The 18,927-nt window shown below is 41.2% G+C and overlaps 1 protein-coding gene across 1 annotated transcript in view; it reads left to right on the top strand.

Annotated features, from left to right (window-relative positions):
• Nucleotides 1–18,927, top strand: part of LOC132880045 (tripartite motif-containing protein 16-like) — a 542,736-nt gene that overhangs the window by 23,289 nt on the left and 500,520 nt on the right. The window lies entirely within an intron of this gene.

Here is an 18,927-nt window from a genome sequence, read left to right as displayed (position 1 = left end):
TCAGACAGAACTGAGGAAGCCTTTCAGATGAGAGGCGAAACGTCTTCAAGATTTTTCAAGCAAGTCCAGTTGCTCTCTTCTACCAACCACAGATTACAATGTACCTGGATGACTGAGTATCTTCACAGATATGTTCATGAATAATAATAATAATATGAAATCCATTTGATTAACTGCAAATCTTGCATTTGATGATTAACTCATTCTACCAATTTGGAAATGTGTTTTCCAAGCGAATACTGCACTGACTGTCGGGAGGGTGTATGTTCCTTTCCCTCATAAATGGAAATAAAACCCATCCGGAGCCTTAAACACTGCGTTCCATGAGGCTGGCAGGGGGAGTCGCTCTCTTCTGTGGGATCTTTAACTAGTTTTAGAATGCTAGTTTAAGCTGATATGTGATTGATCTAACGGTAAAACAGCACGAGGGCTCGAGAACTTTGACAGGTTACAATTTTACTTGGCAACAGAATGTATCTGAATTCTGATTGGTTGTTGTATCTGAATTCTGATTGGTTGTTGTATCTGAATTCTGATTGGTTGTTGTGTCTGAATTCTGATTGGTTGTTGTATCTGAATTCTGATTGGTGGTTGTTATATTATTGCTCTTTTGTTGTCTTCTTGAGCCCAGAGCGGGGGGAGGGGGGAGTGACAGGGTTCTACAGAGGAAAGCTTTTCGCCTCCAGCTTTCAAATGAACCGCCTCGAAAACCAATCAGTTCAGCGGATGTGTGACTCGGTATGTGACGTTTTCAAAAGAGAGGCGGAGTCACCAAACATTTCTGATCCAGAAGGCGGAGGCTGTTCTGCTTATTACGTGAAAATGTTTGATTTGATTAAAAGGTGTCTGGGCCTCGAACAATGTCCACATCACCATCGGGTTGTTGTTGTTTACATGTGTCATGTTACCCGAACTCAGTCAGGGCTCTGCAGGTCTTAACTGAAGCGCTTCAAATTAAGGGTTAGCGGGCTGCTAAAGTTTGAAGGCACTTCACAAGCAAGACTCGGTGCAATATTAGCCAACATTAGCACAATCTGATAGGATTTAATAATGTCTTTGTGACCTTAATGAACACCAGTTGTTGTTGTATCAAGTCGGATTGTTATTTACATGCCACACAAACTTAGAAAACAGTCATATTCGTATGTTGTCGTTTTTACACACTGAATCCGAACTGTTGCGAACTGATTAATTTTCCGAGCTAATCTAACGCTGCATTCCTCAAGGACAGTTTGGCAGCTAGCAGCCGCTCACTGCACTGCAACCGCACTTGCTAATTGACATGGTAGCCGAACACGTTTACTGTTTTTGTGACCATGCCCCCAGAGTGAATATTCAGGAGTGAATTTTGCATGGCTCCGCCCAGTGGAAACCTACAGGAACCCTTTGTGTACCGCGCACGGAGCGGATTTTTATTTTCGCCAGTCAGAAATATTGGTAGGAACCCGTCCATACCAAATTCTACACCTATGGTCTGTACAGCGGAGCACCGTGTTGTTGTCTTTTCCCCATTCAGTGGATCCCCTGGCTGGATAACTGTTGCATGCTGGGAAGCCCCGCCCCTGACAGAGAGCCGCGCGAGACGACAGAAAACAGCGCAGTGTTTTATTCAGTCATTGGGTCAAACTAATTGACCCTTCCCACTCACGTGACCTTCGTAAACGCGACCGCCATTTTGGACATGAAGAAATAACGGTTTATGGCACAGACCCTTTCGGTTCTCGCTCATCTAGCTGCTACAATGACTGCTTAGACTGCAACAATAATACCTAACACACATTTAAGTATCCGTCGTAAAGACGTGAAACTCGTCGAGTGACGAGTGTGTTCATTGATAAGCTAACACAATCTAAAAGTAGACATACCATTACACTGCCCTGGCGTTGTGTACAGTTTACCTTCTATGGTTTGTGCACTCACTATTTGCCATTACTTTCTCCAACCCAGTGTTCGAACTATGCCGATATTTTCGGGGGGGGGGGGGTGTCCCTTTTTTTCCCTTGGGGAGGGGTGCTTGCGCTTGTCTCAGAGTGGGGATCTCCAAACACATGAGAAGCCTATCTTACGCACATATCACGCGGACTCCACACCTCCACACACGCATCGCGTCTGAAGTCATAACTCATCAGGGGAAATCGTGTCCGCATTGGCATGTTCAAAAAACAACCTCGCGTCAACAATGATACCACACGCAAGAAAAAAAAACAGTCAGGCTACTCAACACATCTGATCCACAGCAGCACCAAAGCATCACTGGAAATCACGTCAACAACCAATCTTCCATTTCAACACGCGTCAACAAACAAATGGCACCACAAACATGAATGAATCGGCCAGGCTACCGATTCCAAATCCACAGCAGACGAATAATTAAATGCATCTTACCTTAAAGCAGAATCGACCACAAAGGAAGTCTGTTGGCACACTTCCTTTCTACTAGTTTGTGTCCCCAACCTGGCAGCAGCAGTCGTTGTCATATCGGTTTATTTTATCTTTGATGTAAACACAACACTTCGAATATGCAAATGCTTCCCGTTACACATGATTGCTATGTCAATAAACATCATTTTGCCAATATTTTAGAGACCATCCATCTTCTCCGTTGGTCAGCATCTGTCGGGATCCGATAAAATGATAAATCTTGCCTTGTGTGTTGATGGTTACTACATCCAGGTGCACAACAATATAATGGCATGATGGAAGTCTTGCTGAAAGTAAAAACTTTCTTTGATGGCTATATTCCTTTCGATGCTTCGCCGTCGTTCCTCGTTGTTGGCTGTGGTAGACTACTGGTAGTTCATGTCCAAAATGGCAGCCGCATTTGTCGTGACGTCAAGTGGGATGGGTCAATACTCTGGAGACTTCCCTATGGAGATGGACAGCACGGAAATGCCAAAATCGTGGGGGGGAATTACCGAGTTAATTTTCATTTACCCTAATAATAAGTCGATATTAGGGTGACCACATTTGAGTTTGTGAAAAAGAGGACACCTCAGCGTGGGGTATGGGGGTGTAGTGTATCACATGTTCAAATACAAATATGTCCACAGACACCGTGACTAGATATGAAAATGAGTTTTATTGGCCCTTAACACTAACGTACGTAGGAAAAAAAAACATTGCCTCAAAATGTGCAAACACTGCTTCAAATGTGCAAAAACAAAATTAAACATTTCTGTGCCATTCAGTGCTGTGATAAAGTAATACAACCCCGATTCCAAAAAAGTTGGAACAAAGTACAAATTGTAAATAAAAACGGAATGCAATGATGTGGAAGTTTCAAAATTCCATATTTTATTCAGAATAAAACATAGATGACATATCAAATGTTTAAACTGAGAAAATGTATCATTTAAAGAGAAAAATTAGGTGATTTTAAATTTCATGACAACAACACATCTCAAAAAAGTTGGGACAAGGCCATGTTTACCACTGTGAGACATCCCCTTTTCTCTTTACAACAGTCCGTAAACGTCTGGGGACTGAGGAGACAAGTTGCTCAAGTTTAGGGATAGGAATGTTAACCCATTCTTGTCTAATGTAGGATTCTAGTTGCTCAACTGTCTTAGGTCTTTTTTTTTGTAGTATCTTCCATTTTATGATGCGCCAAATGTTTTCTATGGGTGAAAGATCTGGACTGCAGGCTGGCCAGTTCAGTACCCGGACCCTTCTTCTATGCAGCCATGATGCTGTAATTGATGCAGTATGTGGTTTGGCATTGTCATGTTGGAAAATGCAAGGTCTTCCCTGAAAGAGACGTCGTCTGGATGGGAGCATATGTTGCTCTAGAACCTGGATATACCTTTCAGCATTGATGGTGTCTTTCCAGATGTGTAAGCTGCCCATGCCACACGCACTAATGCAACCCCATACCATCAGAGATGCAGGCTTCTGAACTGAGCGCTGATAACAACTTGGGTCGTCCTTCTCCTCTTTAGTCCGAATGACACGGCGTCCCTGATTTCCATAAAGAACTTCAAATTTTGATTCGTCTGACCACAGAACAGTTTTCCACTTTGCCACAGTCCATTTTAAATGAGCCTTGGCCCAGAGAAGACGTCTGCGCTTCTGGATCATGTTTAGATACGGCTTCTTCTTTGAACTATAGAGTTTTAGCTGGCAATGGCGGATGGCACGGTGAATTGTGTTCACAAATAATGTTCTCTGGAAATATTCCTGAGCCCATTTTGTGATTTCCAATACAGAAGCATGCCTGTATGTGATGCAGTGCTGTCTAAGGGCCCGAAGATCACGGGCACCCAGTATGGTTTTCTGGCCTTGACCCTTACGCACAGAGATTCTTCCAGATTCACTGAATCTTTTGATGATATTATGCACTGTAGATGATGATATGTTCAAACTCTTTGCAATTTTACACTGTCGAACTCCTTTCTGATTTTGCTCCACTATTTGTCGGCACAGAATTAGGGGGATTGGTGATCCTCTTCCCATCTTTACTTCTGAGAGCCACTGCCACTCCAAGATGCTCTTTTTATACCCAGTCATGTTAATGACCTATTGCCAATTGACCTAATGAGTTGCAATTTGGTCCTCCAGCTGTTCCTTTTTTGTACCTTTAACTTTTCCAGCCTCTTATTGCCCCTGTCCCAACTTTTTTGAGATGTGTTGCTGTCATGAAATTTCAAATGAGCCAATATTTGGCATGAAATTTCAAAATGTCTCACTTTTGACATTTGATATGTTGTCTATGTTCCCCTGTGAATACAATATCAGTTTTTGAGATTTGTAAATTATTGCATTCCATTTTTATTTGCAATTTGTACTTTGTCCCAACTTTTTTGGAATCGGGGTTGTATATTAAATATAAAGTAAAGGTTTTCAATGTTTGTCCCTATAAAACAATAATGGTAACCTAAAAAATACAAAATAAAACATAATTTGTTAACATAAACATAATTATTTGTATGGGCACAAAATAAAACATTTAAAAAAAAAGTAATAGGCTATACTGGCCTATGGCTTTTCAGTCCTCCTCACGTGGGGCGTATTTCTCAGATGACTGAATCTTTCCCGACAGTTGTCTATTGCCGATTAAATAGGAATGGAAATCTTTGCAGGTCATGTTCTTGAAATTGTACTGTGTGCACAGAATCCCCTTCAGTGAATCAACAGACAAGCGATTCCTCTCCTTGGTCCATTGTGCTTGCATCAGTGAAAAGATTTGCTCAACATTTGCATTGTAAGCAGGTATGGCAAAAAAACCCCAAAACAACTGTGCCATCTTAAGCAGCTCTGAATGAAAATCGACACTTTTGGATCTTTCAAAGAATTTGGTCCACCTCTGGTGTGCTAGTAGATCACTGAAGTCTGCATCACTGTTACTTCTCTCAATGAATTTCTTTAGATTGGTGACCTGATCAAAGCACTTTGAATCATCAATTTCCACCCCTTTCCCAGCTAGGTGCCTGATGCAGTCCTCTATGTCATTCCAGTCAGGAATTTCACTCAGATCCATCCACATAAAAGTGGAAAACTCCTCCATGAGTGCCATCCATCTCTCTAGATAGTCAGAACATGAACTGTACAGGTCCTGTACCTGAGCACTGAAATGGTCACACCTTTGTCCATATCCATCCTTCTGCTTTTGTGCCAGCATACTCTTGACTTTAAGAGGCATGAAGTTGTTCATCTTGAGTTCATGAAGCATGCTCTGGACCCTGTTCAGAATCCTCTTTACTTCCACAACTGAATTGCTCTCCCTCTCCATCTCTTGGATATGCGACTGAAATACACACGAGTGAATGCATTTGCCAGAGGTAAGTCTCACTGAACTTGTCTTCAAAAAACTTCCTGATCTGCATTGGTGGTTTTTCCTGTGACAAAAAATGTTTTCAAAGCTGGATACATCTGTAGCAATCTCTCAATCCCTGGGAATAATGACAGCCATCGTGTCTTGCTGTGAGATTGGAGAGTTCTAAATTCAACTTCAGCAAACTCACAGTACTCCTTCAGATTCTCTGTGCACACAGTGTAGATGTGGAAATGTTGATAAATTTAGAAAATGATGTGCTCAATGTCAACATCCAGGGTGTCTGCTCCATGGTGAACACAGTTGTTCAGAATACGTGCTGGACAGCCTACACCAATAAGAGCCGTGTTCTGCAAGGACTTTTTTAAATTGGCAAACACATTCTTCCCGTCCTCATTACACCGGATTCCTCCAAACATTGCATTGCAGTTGTCACCAGTAAATGCAATTCATTTAGAAAATATCCCATTCTTTTCCAGTGTGTCTTTTATGTACTGTGCAATAGTGTCAGCTAATTCATTTGGGGTGCTTTTAATTTCAAGTAATTTACTTTGCACACCACTGTTCTTCCAATCAAAATACTGAATGAGCAGAGGGAATATTTTCACTGCTCCGTGATTGCTGCCATCAGTAGACACGCCACAGTAGGGAATATCTTGAAGTGCTTCTAGAGCAAAGTCAACAGAATGTGGGGCTATCACGGCGTTTACAATTGCTTCTGTCTTTGTTCGAGCACTTGAGAATTTTTGAGCTGTTGGGGAATCTGTGAAAACCTTTTTTAACAAGCCAGATGTGCAGTCCATTGCCCTGTAGCTTTCGTGGTGCTTGACCGTGTGAAAAGCATAGGCACCCTCTGCTGCAGTGACAGCTGCACTCTCGGATTTACTTACAAAAAACTCCGTGAGTTTGGATGATGAGCTCTCACCCCTCGCTGCCGCTGTATGCTTGGCTGAACTTGCGTGTGCTTGTAAGTCGTTGGCACCTTTATTTGCCACTGACACGTAAGTGCCTGCTTTACATGTCAGACACTCAGCTTCGTATGGATCGTGACCAAGACGAAAGCATGGGAATTTCTTTTTTAGTTCATCCGTGAGCTTACATTTACGCCTCGGCATAGCTGCAGAGATGCCGGGTACATGTGCTCTCTTTGATAAACAAGGAAGCTCACAGTGCGCTACTGAGGTGCACACTGACCAATTAAACTGGATTGCATTTCCTCTGCAGAAACTGCTGGAGTGTGCTTGCTCAAATGAAGCCACATTCTCTGCTTCTCTCTCCCTCTCTCTCTCTCTCTCTCTCTCTCTCTCTCTCTGTGTCTCTCTCTTTCTCTATGTCTCTCTCTCACCCAATCACTATCCCCACCAAGACACATTGTCACACAGTGTCATGTTTTAAAAGAAGGATTTCAGAGCACTTCGCGCTCTGAAATCCTTGTTTTAAATGGCTTTGGTCAACAGCTCTCACTCCTTCTCGGGCTCAAAGTCTCTTTCACATCATTTTGAAGAGAGATTTCACTGCGCTCCGTGCAGTGAAATCTCCTCTCCACCCTTTAATATGTTTTTCAATTTAATTCAGAGGTTTTACAGGGTTTAAAACATGGATTTTGGCTGTAAAATCGCAGTTTTAATTTTTTTTCTGCTGCTCCCACTCTAACGTCTAGAGTGGGGCAGCTCCTTATGACATCATCACTCCAAAGTTCGACCCATTCATTTCAATGGCACGGAATTTTGCTGAAAAACGGGAATACCGAACGAACGACAAAGGGTAGTGCAACCATTTTAACAAGCACGCCATTCCAGATCGGGCCCTATGTTTCAGCGTTGGAAAGGTGTCTCTATCTCGAAAGCCCTAGGAGCAGTAGTGGATTCAAAAAACAGGTGAAATGGAATAATAATAATAAAAATAAAACTTAAGAAGAACAATAGTGTGCTTTTGCAAGCACACTAATGATTAGCCCACAGAAAAGGCTATCGACCAATGATGGTAGCTCTACAGTCAGACCGTATGCCCCTCCCCCTACTCACTGCCACTCAAAGCAAAGAGAACAGAACTGAGTAGGGGGAGGGCGGGACTAGTTTGTGAGCGACACAGAGAAACGCAATGGAAATTCCGATGTTAAGCATGCTTGAGGGCTTTAGAACAAAATCCCGGACGATTTTGAAATTCCGCCTGGACATTTTTTTAGGTCTCAAAAAGAGTACATGTCCAGGCAAAAGAGGACGTCTGGTCACCCTAGTCGGTATATCGAATGTTGTGACAGGCCTACACACTTCACATAAATATATTGTGTGAATTAAACCCAACATGTTCACATTGTTCAGTTTGTTTTTCTCTTTCATTTTAGATTTCTGTTATCTGACTCTGGATCCCAACACGGTACATCGTCACCTCATTCTGTCTGAGAAGAACAGAGCGCTGAGATGGAGTGAGAGAGAGCAGCGTTACTCTGATCATCCAGAGAGATTTGATTACTGCAGTCAGGTGTTGTGTAAGGAGAGTGTGTGTGGACGCTGTTACTGGGAGGTGGAGTGGAGCCGTGGTGTGTCCATGTCAGTCTCATATAAAGACATCAGCAGGAAAGGACGGGGTTATGAGTGTTGGTTTGGATCCAACAATCAGTCCTGGAGTCTGCAGTGTTCTTCTTCTTCTCTCTCTTTCTGTCACAACAACATTGAGACTGATCTCAGAGTTCCATCACCCTCCAGAATAGGAGTGTATGTGGATCACAGTACAGGAACTCTGTCCTTCTACAGCGTCTCTGACACGATGAAGCTCCTCCACAGAGTCCACACCACATTCACTCAGACTCTATACGCTGGGTTTGACTTTTTTTTTATAGTTCTGTGAGATTGTGTGATCCAGAATAAAAGTGTGTAGTGTTTTCTGTAAAATTCCTGCACATTCCCACGTTGTTGCTCAGTCGTCTGTTTCACTAGAACACAATCCAGCTGCACAAAAAAACACTCATTTTAATATTTAAATTAAAACATATGAATAATTTAAAATAATTAAAAAGGAAATGTTAAAAATTAACTGTCAGACAAGAAACTCGTCAAATTTAAAAAGAAAATGATCTCATGACCTTCGCATTATAAAGTTCTGTTTGTTTCATATTAAGCAGCGTCTCATTAAATAACTAATAAACAGTAATAAAGCCAGAACAGAACAACATTTTAAACCTGTTCAGGTCACACTATATAAAAATAAAACATCACTTTTGGGATGAATTTGATTTTTCGACTTGTGTTCTAAGATGTAAAATCCACATTCACTTTTTAAAATCTGAAGTTGTTTCTAAACCCTGAGATTTGATTGTAAAACACTGAACAATATTTAAACTCCATTAGAACATCCAGTACATGATCGGTTCAGGCTGCTGATGTCGTGTTCATCCCATATTCAGCCTGGATGATGATTGGGCCGCAGATAGAACCTTATAAATCCAGGTTTATCTGTGAGTTTGGGATTTTTATCCAAATATTACAATCAAACCTTTGCAGAATAAAAGATAAGAGCACAGGGGAATAAAGTTTCCCCCAGTGATGAAGTTTCTGTGCTGAACTCATTTTCAGACAGAAGCTTTTAATACTGAGGTCAGGATGTCAGCAAGCCGCTGGATTGATACGCAACGGAGGTTTTTCTCCACTTTGGATGGATATTTTTAGATGATTTAATCTGTGGGAAATAACGACAGTGTCTTGAATATGTGTTTGTGAAAATCACTGTAAACCTCCAACTGACTTTTTCCTCCAAAAAACATCTCTTTTAATGTTGTCATATATTGTGTGTGTGAATAATGATGATAAATCTGTCTCTGTGAACTGGATCTGTCTGTGGTCTGACTTCTGATTTAGATTCTCAACATTTTTGGAAAAAAAAACTTTAAAAAAAAAAAAAACCTTTTCATTTTCAATCAAATGAAGCAAAAAAAAAAAAAAAAAATCTGTTCCAGTTGTCTATTCTGATTGGTCAGAAGGTGTTGATTAATTTTCTATAACAGCAGCTCTGACAGTAGTGCAGGTTTATATTAATGGGCTTGCTCTAATACGTTCTTGTTTCTATAGTAACAGCTCATTGAAGTGAAATTATTTTAGACCTGTGTGTTCACAAATAAAAATGAAAGAAACGTGGATGAACACTGTAATATTTAACCTGGACATTTCTCCTACAGACCACCAGAGGGCGCCTTTACACACATTTTGAATCAATTCTTCACTTCCTCCACTCAGTTCCTGTCTGTTGTTATAAAATGCACATGGACCCTTCAGTAACTGTGACCCCTTCCAGTGTGTTTGTAAATCTCCTCAGTTGTGAGCCGTGTTTATTCTGGATAGATCTCCTGTTGATGATCTCGCCTCGTCTCTGCCTTTCCCTTTGATTTTAATGATATTTCTGGTGGATGGGGTTTGAACCCTGCACTGACTGGGATTAGATAAAGTCTTGTGTTAACACTACTAGCAGATTTCTTTCTTCTGCCTTTCAGGAGATTCATTTCAGTCTGTTAACAATGTTAAAATGACCCGTGTCAGTGTGGGTTTCCTCCTGGTTCTCCATGTTCTCCTACGGTACTTCTCAAAGACACATCTAATGACTGATTGAGGTGACTCAGGATCTCTGATCTCAAACATATTCATCTACCAACTTCATTTCCATCTCAACAATCTGTTCATGAGAAAGTGGGACTTCTATTGGCAATAAACAATGCAAAATAATTCAAATCAGGTTTTGACTCCCCTTGTGGTAATAAAGAGTCTCATCTCATCTCATTATCTCTAGCCGCTTTATCCTTCTACAGGGTCGCAGGCAAGCTGGAGCCTATCCCAGCTGACTACGGGCGAAAGGCGGGGTACACCCTGGACAAGTCGCCAGGTCATCACAGGGCTGACACATAGACAACCATTCACATTCACACCTACGGTCAATTTAGAGTCACCAGTTAACCTAACCTGCATGTCTTTGGACTGTGGGGGAAACCGGAGCACCCGGAGGAGACCCACGCGGACACGGGGAGAACATGCAAACTCCACACAGAAAGGCCCTCGCCGGCCCTGGGGCTCGAACCCAGGACCTTCTTGCTGTGAGGCGACAGCGCTAACCACTACACCACCGTGCCGCCCGTAATAAAGAGTCATTTATTTCAATTCATTTTCACTCCTCACTAAATTCCAAACTGACAGAATGAGGAAAATATTTCAGCAGAACAAATGACACTGAAGTGCAGACGACAGTGAAATATTTCTGCTTTATTTCCATCCTTAATGAGCACAATGTGGTAGTTTTTAGTGCTTGTAGTAAGACACGGTCCTGCTGTAAATCCTCTTGTGTGTCTTTTAGTGAAGATAGAAGAAAATAAGAAGGTGATAAGATCGGGGACCCGTACAGTAATGGCAGTGAATCAAAACAAAACCATGATTTGGTAAGAATACAACTTTTACTCTATTTCTGTTCAATTTATTCATTATTTGAAACAATCAGTCACACAAACAAAAACACTGATTGGATTGTTTCCCAGTCTGTGCTTGTTTTATTCGGTCATGGACCAAGTGTCCGGCGCTAAAATCATTCACTGCTAACCTGGAATGTTTGAGCAGGAAGGATCTTGAAGGTACTGATGTGTCACAGTCTTTTCAAACCAGTTGCTCAAACTCACCTTCCTGTCCATAACATGAATCCCAATTATCGAATGATTATTGAATTATTTCATATTTAATTATGAATATCATGATTTGTTTGTGTGAATGGTGTGCTGATGGTGTGTCGCTTTAAATGTTGCTGCCACAAGGAACTGTGGGATGGCACACAGGAGAGTGAGGGGGTAATTCGGAAGAAACTTTGATGCAACTGTTGGACGGTGCAAAAGGTGGTTTTGGCATAATCTGGATTGTGAGTGAATCCGAATGGCTAGTAGTCATGGAGGACTTTCTGAGGAGGAAGATATGGGCCTGGAATGGACAAGAGTAGGTAAAAATAGGAAAGGAGGAGGAAGGAAGGAAAGGAAAAATGGCACAGTTACAACACCTGGCAAACGAGCACTTGAAGAGGATGAGAAAAGAAGTGAAGCACGGAAAAAAATAATGTAGGAAGAGTTTAAGATTATTCTTAAGTTTAAAGCAGGAGATGAGGTATCGTCTGTAAATCTGATTGCCTTGACTAATGGACTGAGAAAAGCCATTGGGGATCTAGAGATGGCCGAGGTGTTAAGAGATGGCAGGTTGCTGGTGAAGTGCAAAAATGCTGAACAGAGAAATAAAGCGTTTAAACTACAAACAGTGTGTAAGAAAGGAATAGCAGAAAGAAGAGCGATTGGTGAGAGAAACAGAGTTAGCGGAGTGATATCAGGAATCCTCCGAGGAGACTAATCTGGATGAACTGAAGGAAATGCTTAAAGGAGGAACAATAACAGGAATTATGGCCCTTTTCCACTACCCTTTTTCAGCTCACTTCAGCTCGCTTCAGCTCACTTCAGCCCGACACGGCTCGCGTTTCGACTACCAAAAACCAGCACGACTCGGCTCGTTTCAGCCCTGCTTAGCCCCTAAAACTCGCACCGTTTTGGAGTGGGGCTGAAGCGAGCCAAGCCGTGCCGAGTGAGGTTGGGGGCGTGAGCAGACACTCCCCTGTGCACTGATTGGTGAGGAGGAGTGTCCTCACATGGCCACACACGCCCCGCGAGCGCGCTGGGATCTGTAAACACCGCAAACCCGGAAGGAGAAGAATTACGAATTACGAGAATTTCTGAAGCCTTATGCACCTCGCCTCATCTATACGCTCTTGCCAGTATCTGTCCGCGTTGTCGGTGACTACAAGCCACAGCACCAAGACCAGCAACACTAACGACTCCATGTCCTCCATGTTTATTGTTTACTATTCGGGTCGTGAGACTACTGCTTAAAAGCTCACTGATGTCACTGTTTGCGCTGCTTAACGACATCACATGACGTCCACCCACTTTCGCTAACTCCACCCAATGTGTCCACCCACTTCCAGTCAGCACGGTTCAGCGCGGTTGTAGTCGAAATGCAACTCCAACAGCCCCGCTCAGCCCGACTCAGCACGGCACGGCTCAGCCCGACTCAGCCGCGTTTGTAGTGGAAAAGCGGCATTAGACAGCTACAAGCAGTTAGGAATGGGGAAAGAGTAGATAGTCCATCTGTGTTACAGGAGTTCAAAGATGAAGTTCTTCCAGGAAAGGTGATGGTTGGATATATGAGCTTCAGGTGGGGTTTACATTAGACCGTATCAGCGGATCATCAGATTAACGTTTTTAAAACGATTAGTGTGCACACAGCAATGCCAATACACGATTCGCGTGCACACAGCAACGCCAATACACGGATACGCTCGACTCCGCAGGCATCCTGCGCTCCAAATCACTCCGCCCTGAACAGCGAGTGCCCTCTGGAGGGTGCGCACTCCGGCCCTGTGCAGCTCACAGAGCGCGCAAGTATAGCGCACGAGCAGTGATTTGGGACTGAGCTGCTGTGTGTGTGATCTCAGTGCATGTCGGGCATGCGCGTCACTTACCACTTGCAAGTGGAAGGATGGCAAGCCTAAAGACAATCATAACTACACAATGGGCAGTATTTGCATCAGTATTTGCAGTATTTTCATACTTTTATACTCTTTAATGAAAGGTGATACAAGGCGGAAGTCCGCGCTGTTTTTCAGCAGTCTCATCACATGACCAACGCCAGCGAATCAGGAAGGTGGATGTCACAGTGACGTTGTCCAATGACGACGCCAGCTAGAGCTCAGCACAGCGTATCCGCATATCCTCAATGTTTACACAGCACCGGACCAGACACGATTTGGATTGAATACGTGGACCCTGGCGGATTCCCGTTTCCCGGCGTTTCCAGGCATTTTAATGTAAACGGACAGCGCATCCGCGAAGAAAACAAGACAGATACGGTCTAATGTAAACTTGGCCTCAGTGTAAGAGGATATGTTCCTCCTCCCCTTAGATGCTATAAGCATCAGAGGTATGGCCACATTGCTAGTGTGTGTAAGGGAAAGCAGAGATGTGGAAGATGTGGAGGGGAGCATGCATATGAAGAATGTGGGAGGAATAGTGCCGTAAAATGTTGTAACTGCAGAGGAAATCACACAGCAGCATATGGAGGATGCACAGTGAGGAAACAGGCAGTTGAGGTTCAGCAAGTAAGAATAGAACGGAGAGTAACGTATGCAGAAGCAGTGAAGATTGTGAATATCGGGAAAAAATGAAAGTATAATTAAAAACAGGCGAGCAAAGACAGAGGGTTGTCAGATAACTACTAAACAGGAATCACAACGGACAGATTGGTTCTGTTTCTAGCCCATGTTATCAACTGCTCAGAACAAGCAAAGACTAAAACAGAAAAAAAAATCTAAATTATAGTGAAGGCAGCAGCAAAGTTCCTGAACACAAAAGACTTATCTTGGGAAAAAAATATGTGCAGATCTTCGTCAAGGAGAAGGGACAGCAGAGGGAAGTCATCAAATCATACCATAATGCTTATTCTTCATGGAACACTAGAAGTCTGATAGCAACTGGGCAAGAGTGTAAAGGCTACATCAATTCATTAAAAACAAAACCAGATGTTATATGCATACAGGAAACATGGCTCAAACCAGGTCTAAACTTTAATATTAAAGGATATCATAGCATACACAAAGATCGGGTCAGTGGAAATGGTGGAAGATGTGCAACATTTATCAGACAAGGTATGAAATATAGACAGCTAATGACAGTACAAGAGTTAGAAATAGTAGTGATTGAAGTATGGACGAGAGAAGGAAGTATGAGAATTATAAATTTCTGTAACCCATGTAAACATTGAGAGAAAGGAAAATTTGAATCAATTTTGGAGCATTGGAGAGGGAAAGTAGCCTGGTGTGGAGATTTCAATGCACACAGCACAATATGGGGGAACCAAGAAGATCCAAATGGAGACAAAATAGAAGAAATAATGGATGAAAAGGAATCGGTGTGTTTAAATGATGGTTCGGGGACAAGGGTGAATGTGGTGAGAGGCACAGAATAAGCAATCGATATCACACTGGTTTCACAATCGCTGGCTGGAAAAAGTAGATGGAAGGTGCTGAAAGGAAGAACTCTAGGAAGTGATCACTACCCAGTATTAGTTAGTATAGGAATAGAACATGATATAAAATGGGATGAAAGAGAAGGAAGATGGAAATTTGAGGAAGCGGATTGGAGAAAGTTCAAAGGATTATGTGAGGAGAAATTGAATATTGTAAATATAAATCAACCAGTTAATGACTTGAACTCTGAAATCAGTGGAATTATAATAGGTGCAGGAAAAGAGTATCCCAAAAAGAAGTGGTAATAGAAGGGAAAAGTTAGTTCCATGGTGGACACAAGAATGCACTCAGGCAATACAAGGTAGAAATAAGGCTTTCAACGTTTTGAAAAAAAACAACACTGAGTTTTCAAAATTTGATTGATTGATTACAAGAGATAGCAGGCAGCGGTGAGAAGTATAATAAAGCGGACTAAAAGAGAGAATTGGAGGAAATATTGTGAATCTCTAGAAATACACCATTAGATAGAGTATGGGGTATGATTATAAGAATGTCAGGGACTAGGAAAGAGTATGGGTATCCGATAATGAAAGATGGTAGTGATATTATAATGACAATAAGAACAAAGCAGAATTATTAGCAAGGACCTTTGTTAAAGTACATAGTACAGGTAATTTGAGCGATGCGGAAAAAAGAGGGAGGGAAGGGACAATGGCTACAAACATCGAAGCACTTCAGGACGAAAAGGAATATGGAAATACAATTAATATGATGTTTTCAGTGACAGAATTGAATAAAGCACTGAAGATATCCGAAAAGACAACTCTAGGGAGAGACCAAATAAACTACTTAATGTTCAAAAACCTTAGCGATAGAAGTAAGGAAATACTACTAAAAATGTATAATAAGATATGGGAAGAAGGAACATTGCCCCGAGCTTGGCATCGAGTTATAGATTGATAGCCCTACCATCGCATGCAGGAAAAATTATGGAAAGAATGATTAAAGAAAAGTTAGCTTATTATTTAGAAATCAAAGGTGTAATAAAGGGTTATCAAAAGTGGATTTAAGAAAGGAAGAAGCACTATAGATCCCACTCTGTGTCTAGAACATGAAATTAGGAAAGCTCAGGTTAATAAAGAGAGTGTAGTGGCTGTATTTTTTGATGTTGAAAAATCATATGATATGATGTGGAAAGAGGGATTAATAATTAGGTTAGATCAATTAGGGATAAGAGGGAGAATGTATAGATGGGTTAAAAGTTTTTTAACTGATAGGATGATCTCAGTAAGAATAGGAAAAGAGTACAGTGGGAATTATTTAGTAGAAAATGGAACCCCGCAAGGTAGTATAGTAAATCCAATATTGTTTTCAATTATGACAAATAAAATATTTAGTAATGTAGATAGGTCTATTGGGGTCTCACTGTTTGTAGATGATGGGGTAATGTGGAAAAGGGGACGAAATCTAGAGTTTATAGTGAAGAAACTACAACAAGCAATAGAGAAAGCAGAGGCATGGGCACAAGAATGGGGTTTAGATTTGCAGTGGTAAAGGCAAAGGTACTTTTTTTTTACTAAAAATAAAGTAGATAATCAAATTTGTCTTAAACTATATGGAGAAAACCTAGAAAGAGTGGATTGTTTTAAATATTTAGGGATTTGGTTTGACAAGAAGCGCACTTGGAAAACACATATTGAAAGAATAGCAGGAAAATGTAAAAGGAGCAAATATTATTAGATGTTTGAGGGGTAGAGCATGGGGAGCAAATAGATCGGCCTTGAAAGCTATCTATAGACGTCTAATCAGGTCAGTTCTTGATGATGTATGTATAATATATGAATCGGCATCAAAGACATTACTTAAAAACTCGGACACAATCCAGAGTCAAATTTTGAGACTGTGCTGTGGGACCATAAAGACGACTCTGATACCAGTTCTTCAGGTAGAAATGGGTAAAATGCCTTTGGAAAAGCAAAGAACTCAGATAGCACTAACGTATTGGGCAAATTTAAAAGGTCATAACGAAAGTCATCTGTCTCAGAATGTATTAAAATCATGCCAGGAGAAGGAAAAAGAACATACAAAGAGTTTTGGTTGGACGACAGAGAATAAGATCAATGAGTTTGGAATAGCTGATAAAATGGTAAGTCCCACTGTGCCACTCTGTGTTGTCCCGCCATGGATCCTAGAAGAAACAAGGGTCGATTTAAATCTGCTAAAGAAAGAGAAAAGGGAAAATATAAGAAAAAATCAAGTTGGTAACTACGTCAAAGAAAGTTATGCAGAATATGTCAAAATATTTTCAGATGCATCTAAAACATTGGACTGTAGAGTAGGAATAGCGTTTATCATTCCAGAAGTTAATGTCATGTTCAATAAAAGGGTTAGTGATAATTGAGCAGTATATACAGGGGAACTGTTCGCTATTCTTCTTGCTTTAAGATGGGTAGAGGAAGTAAAACCAGTTAAAGTTTTGATAGGTTCTGCTTCCAGTAGTGAGGGAAATGAGCTGGCAGACAGATATTCAAAAGGAGCAACAAGAAACAGAGACATAAGTATGGATGTAAAATATAGTAGGGTGGAGGTTAAAAGTATAATCAAGACAGAAATAAGAAAGAAATGGCAGGAAGAGTGGGATAGAGGAAATAAGGGTCGATATTACTACAGCATTTAAAAGAAAGTAGGAGAAATGAGAGGAAGCAAGAGAAATACAAAGGAGGAAGACATTATATCAAGGATGAGGTTTGGTCCCACTGGTCTGAACAGTACATTAAACATAATGGATAAGCATGTTAGTGGTAGATGTGAACATTGTGGACTACAGGAAACGGTGGAGCATGTGACATTGGATTGTCATCGATATCAACAAGAGAGACAGACACTTAAAGAGACGCTTCAAAGGAATCATATGAGACTAGGTACCAGAGAGATGTTGCAGTTGAGGTCAGATAATGTGGGATATAGGGCTATTTTTAGGTTTTTAAATGATACAGGAATTATGAGGAGAATTTAGCACAATAGGGTTGTAAACATTCTGATTCACACTCCAGTCCAGAAGGTGGCAGTAATGCACTGAAAACCTGTTTGCCAACCGCCATAAAACAATATAAAAGAAGAAAAAAGAAGAACTATGGGATGGCATTATCTCCTTTCCTTTTGTAAAGGATGGTCCAGTGGACCCTCTGCTAAAGAAGATTGGAAAGGAAGCACTGAAGCACCTTTCCTTCGCATCGAGAGAATTTCAACAGCTTTTATCATGGCTGCCACTTGGATGTCACTTATCTCACACTGAGATCATGGTCTTGCCCTGTGGGTGTAGTTCCTGTTTGTGTTGGTTCATGTTCCTCGTCTTTGTTTCTGTGTGATTCATTAAAATAAAGTCCACGCTGCACTTGCATCCTCCTCTACTCCCAATTCCGGAAATTTTTGCTTTATCGTTGTTTGCCCCGAGCTGTCTGTCTCTCTGTAAATGTGTTCTCTGCCACGCCCGTGATAGTCAGGTGTTGGTTGAAACGTTCACAAACTCGTCTGACCAGATTACAAGTCAAGTCAACTTTATTGTCAAATATGCTATACATGCTCGACATACAGCACAGATGAAATTTCAGTCCTCTCTGACCCACGGTGCAAACCTGAACCATGACAAATAGTCTTAAGCATGACACATCAAATTGTAATAAGTTCTTACAAAATCCTTTTGCGGAAGACAGATATTGAAATAAAAGTTTAAATCATATAAACAACTGAAGCGGTGAAGTTTACAACCCCAAATCAGAAAACATTTGGATGGTATGTTGAAGTTGAAATTAAAGCTGAAAACAATGATTTGTAAATAATCTTTGACCTGTGTTACACTCAAAACAATACAACAGCACATTCTTTGATGGTTTACTTCATGATTTTTTTTTTTTTTCAAAATAAACACATTTTAATTTTGATTCTTGCAACACAATTCAGAAAAAGTTGGGACAGTAAAGCATTTACCACTTTATAATGTTTCCGTTCCTTCTCACAACACTTAAAAGATGTTTAGTGACTGAAGGCACCAAGTGAAGAAGAATCAACTGATTTCAACTTTCATAAAATCTCATGAAATGAATCCTAATTAGTGCGGCTACATGGGTTAT

The sequence above is a fragment of the Neoarius graeffei genome, chromosome 2, assembly GCF_027579695.1.
Source record: "Neoarius graeffei isolate fNeoGra1 chromosome 2, fNeoGra1.pri, whole genome shotgun sequence".
Classification (NCBI taxonomy): domain Eukaryota; kingdom Metazoa; phylum Chordata; class Actinopteri; order Siluriformes; family Ariidae; genus Neoarius; species Neoarius graeffei.
The sequence above is the reverse complement of the archived record's forward strand: the minus strand, read 5'-3'. Positions and strand labels throughout refer to the sequence as shown.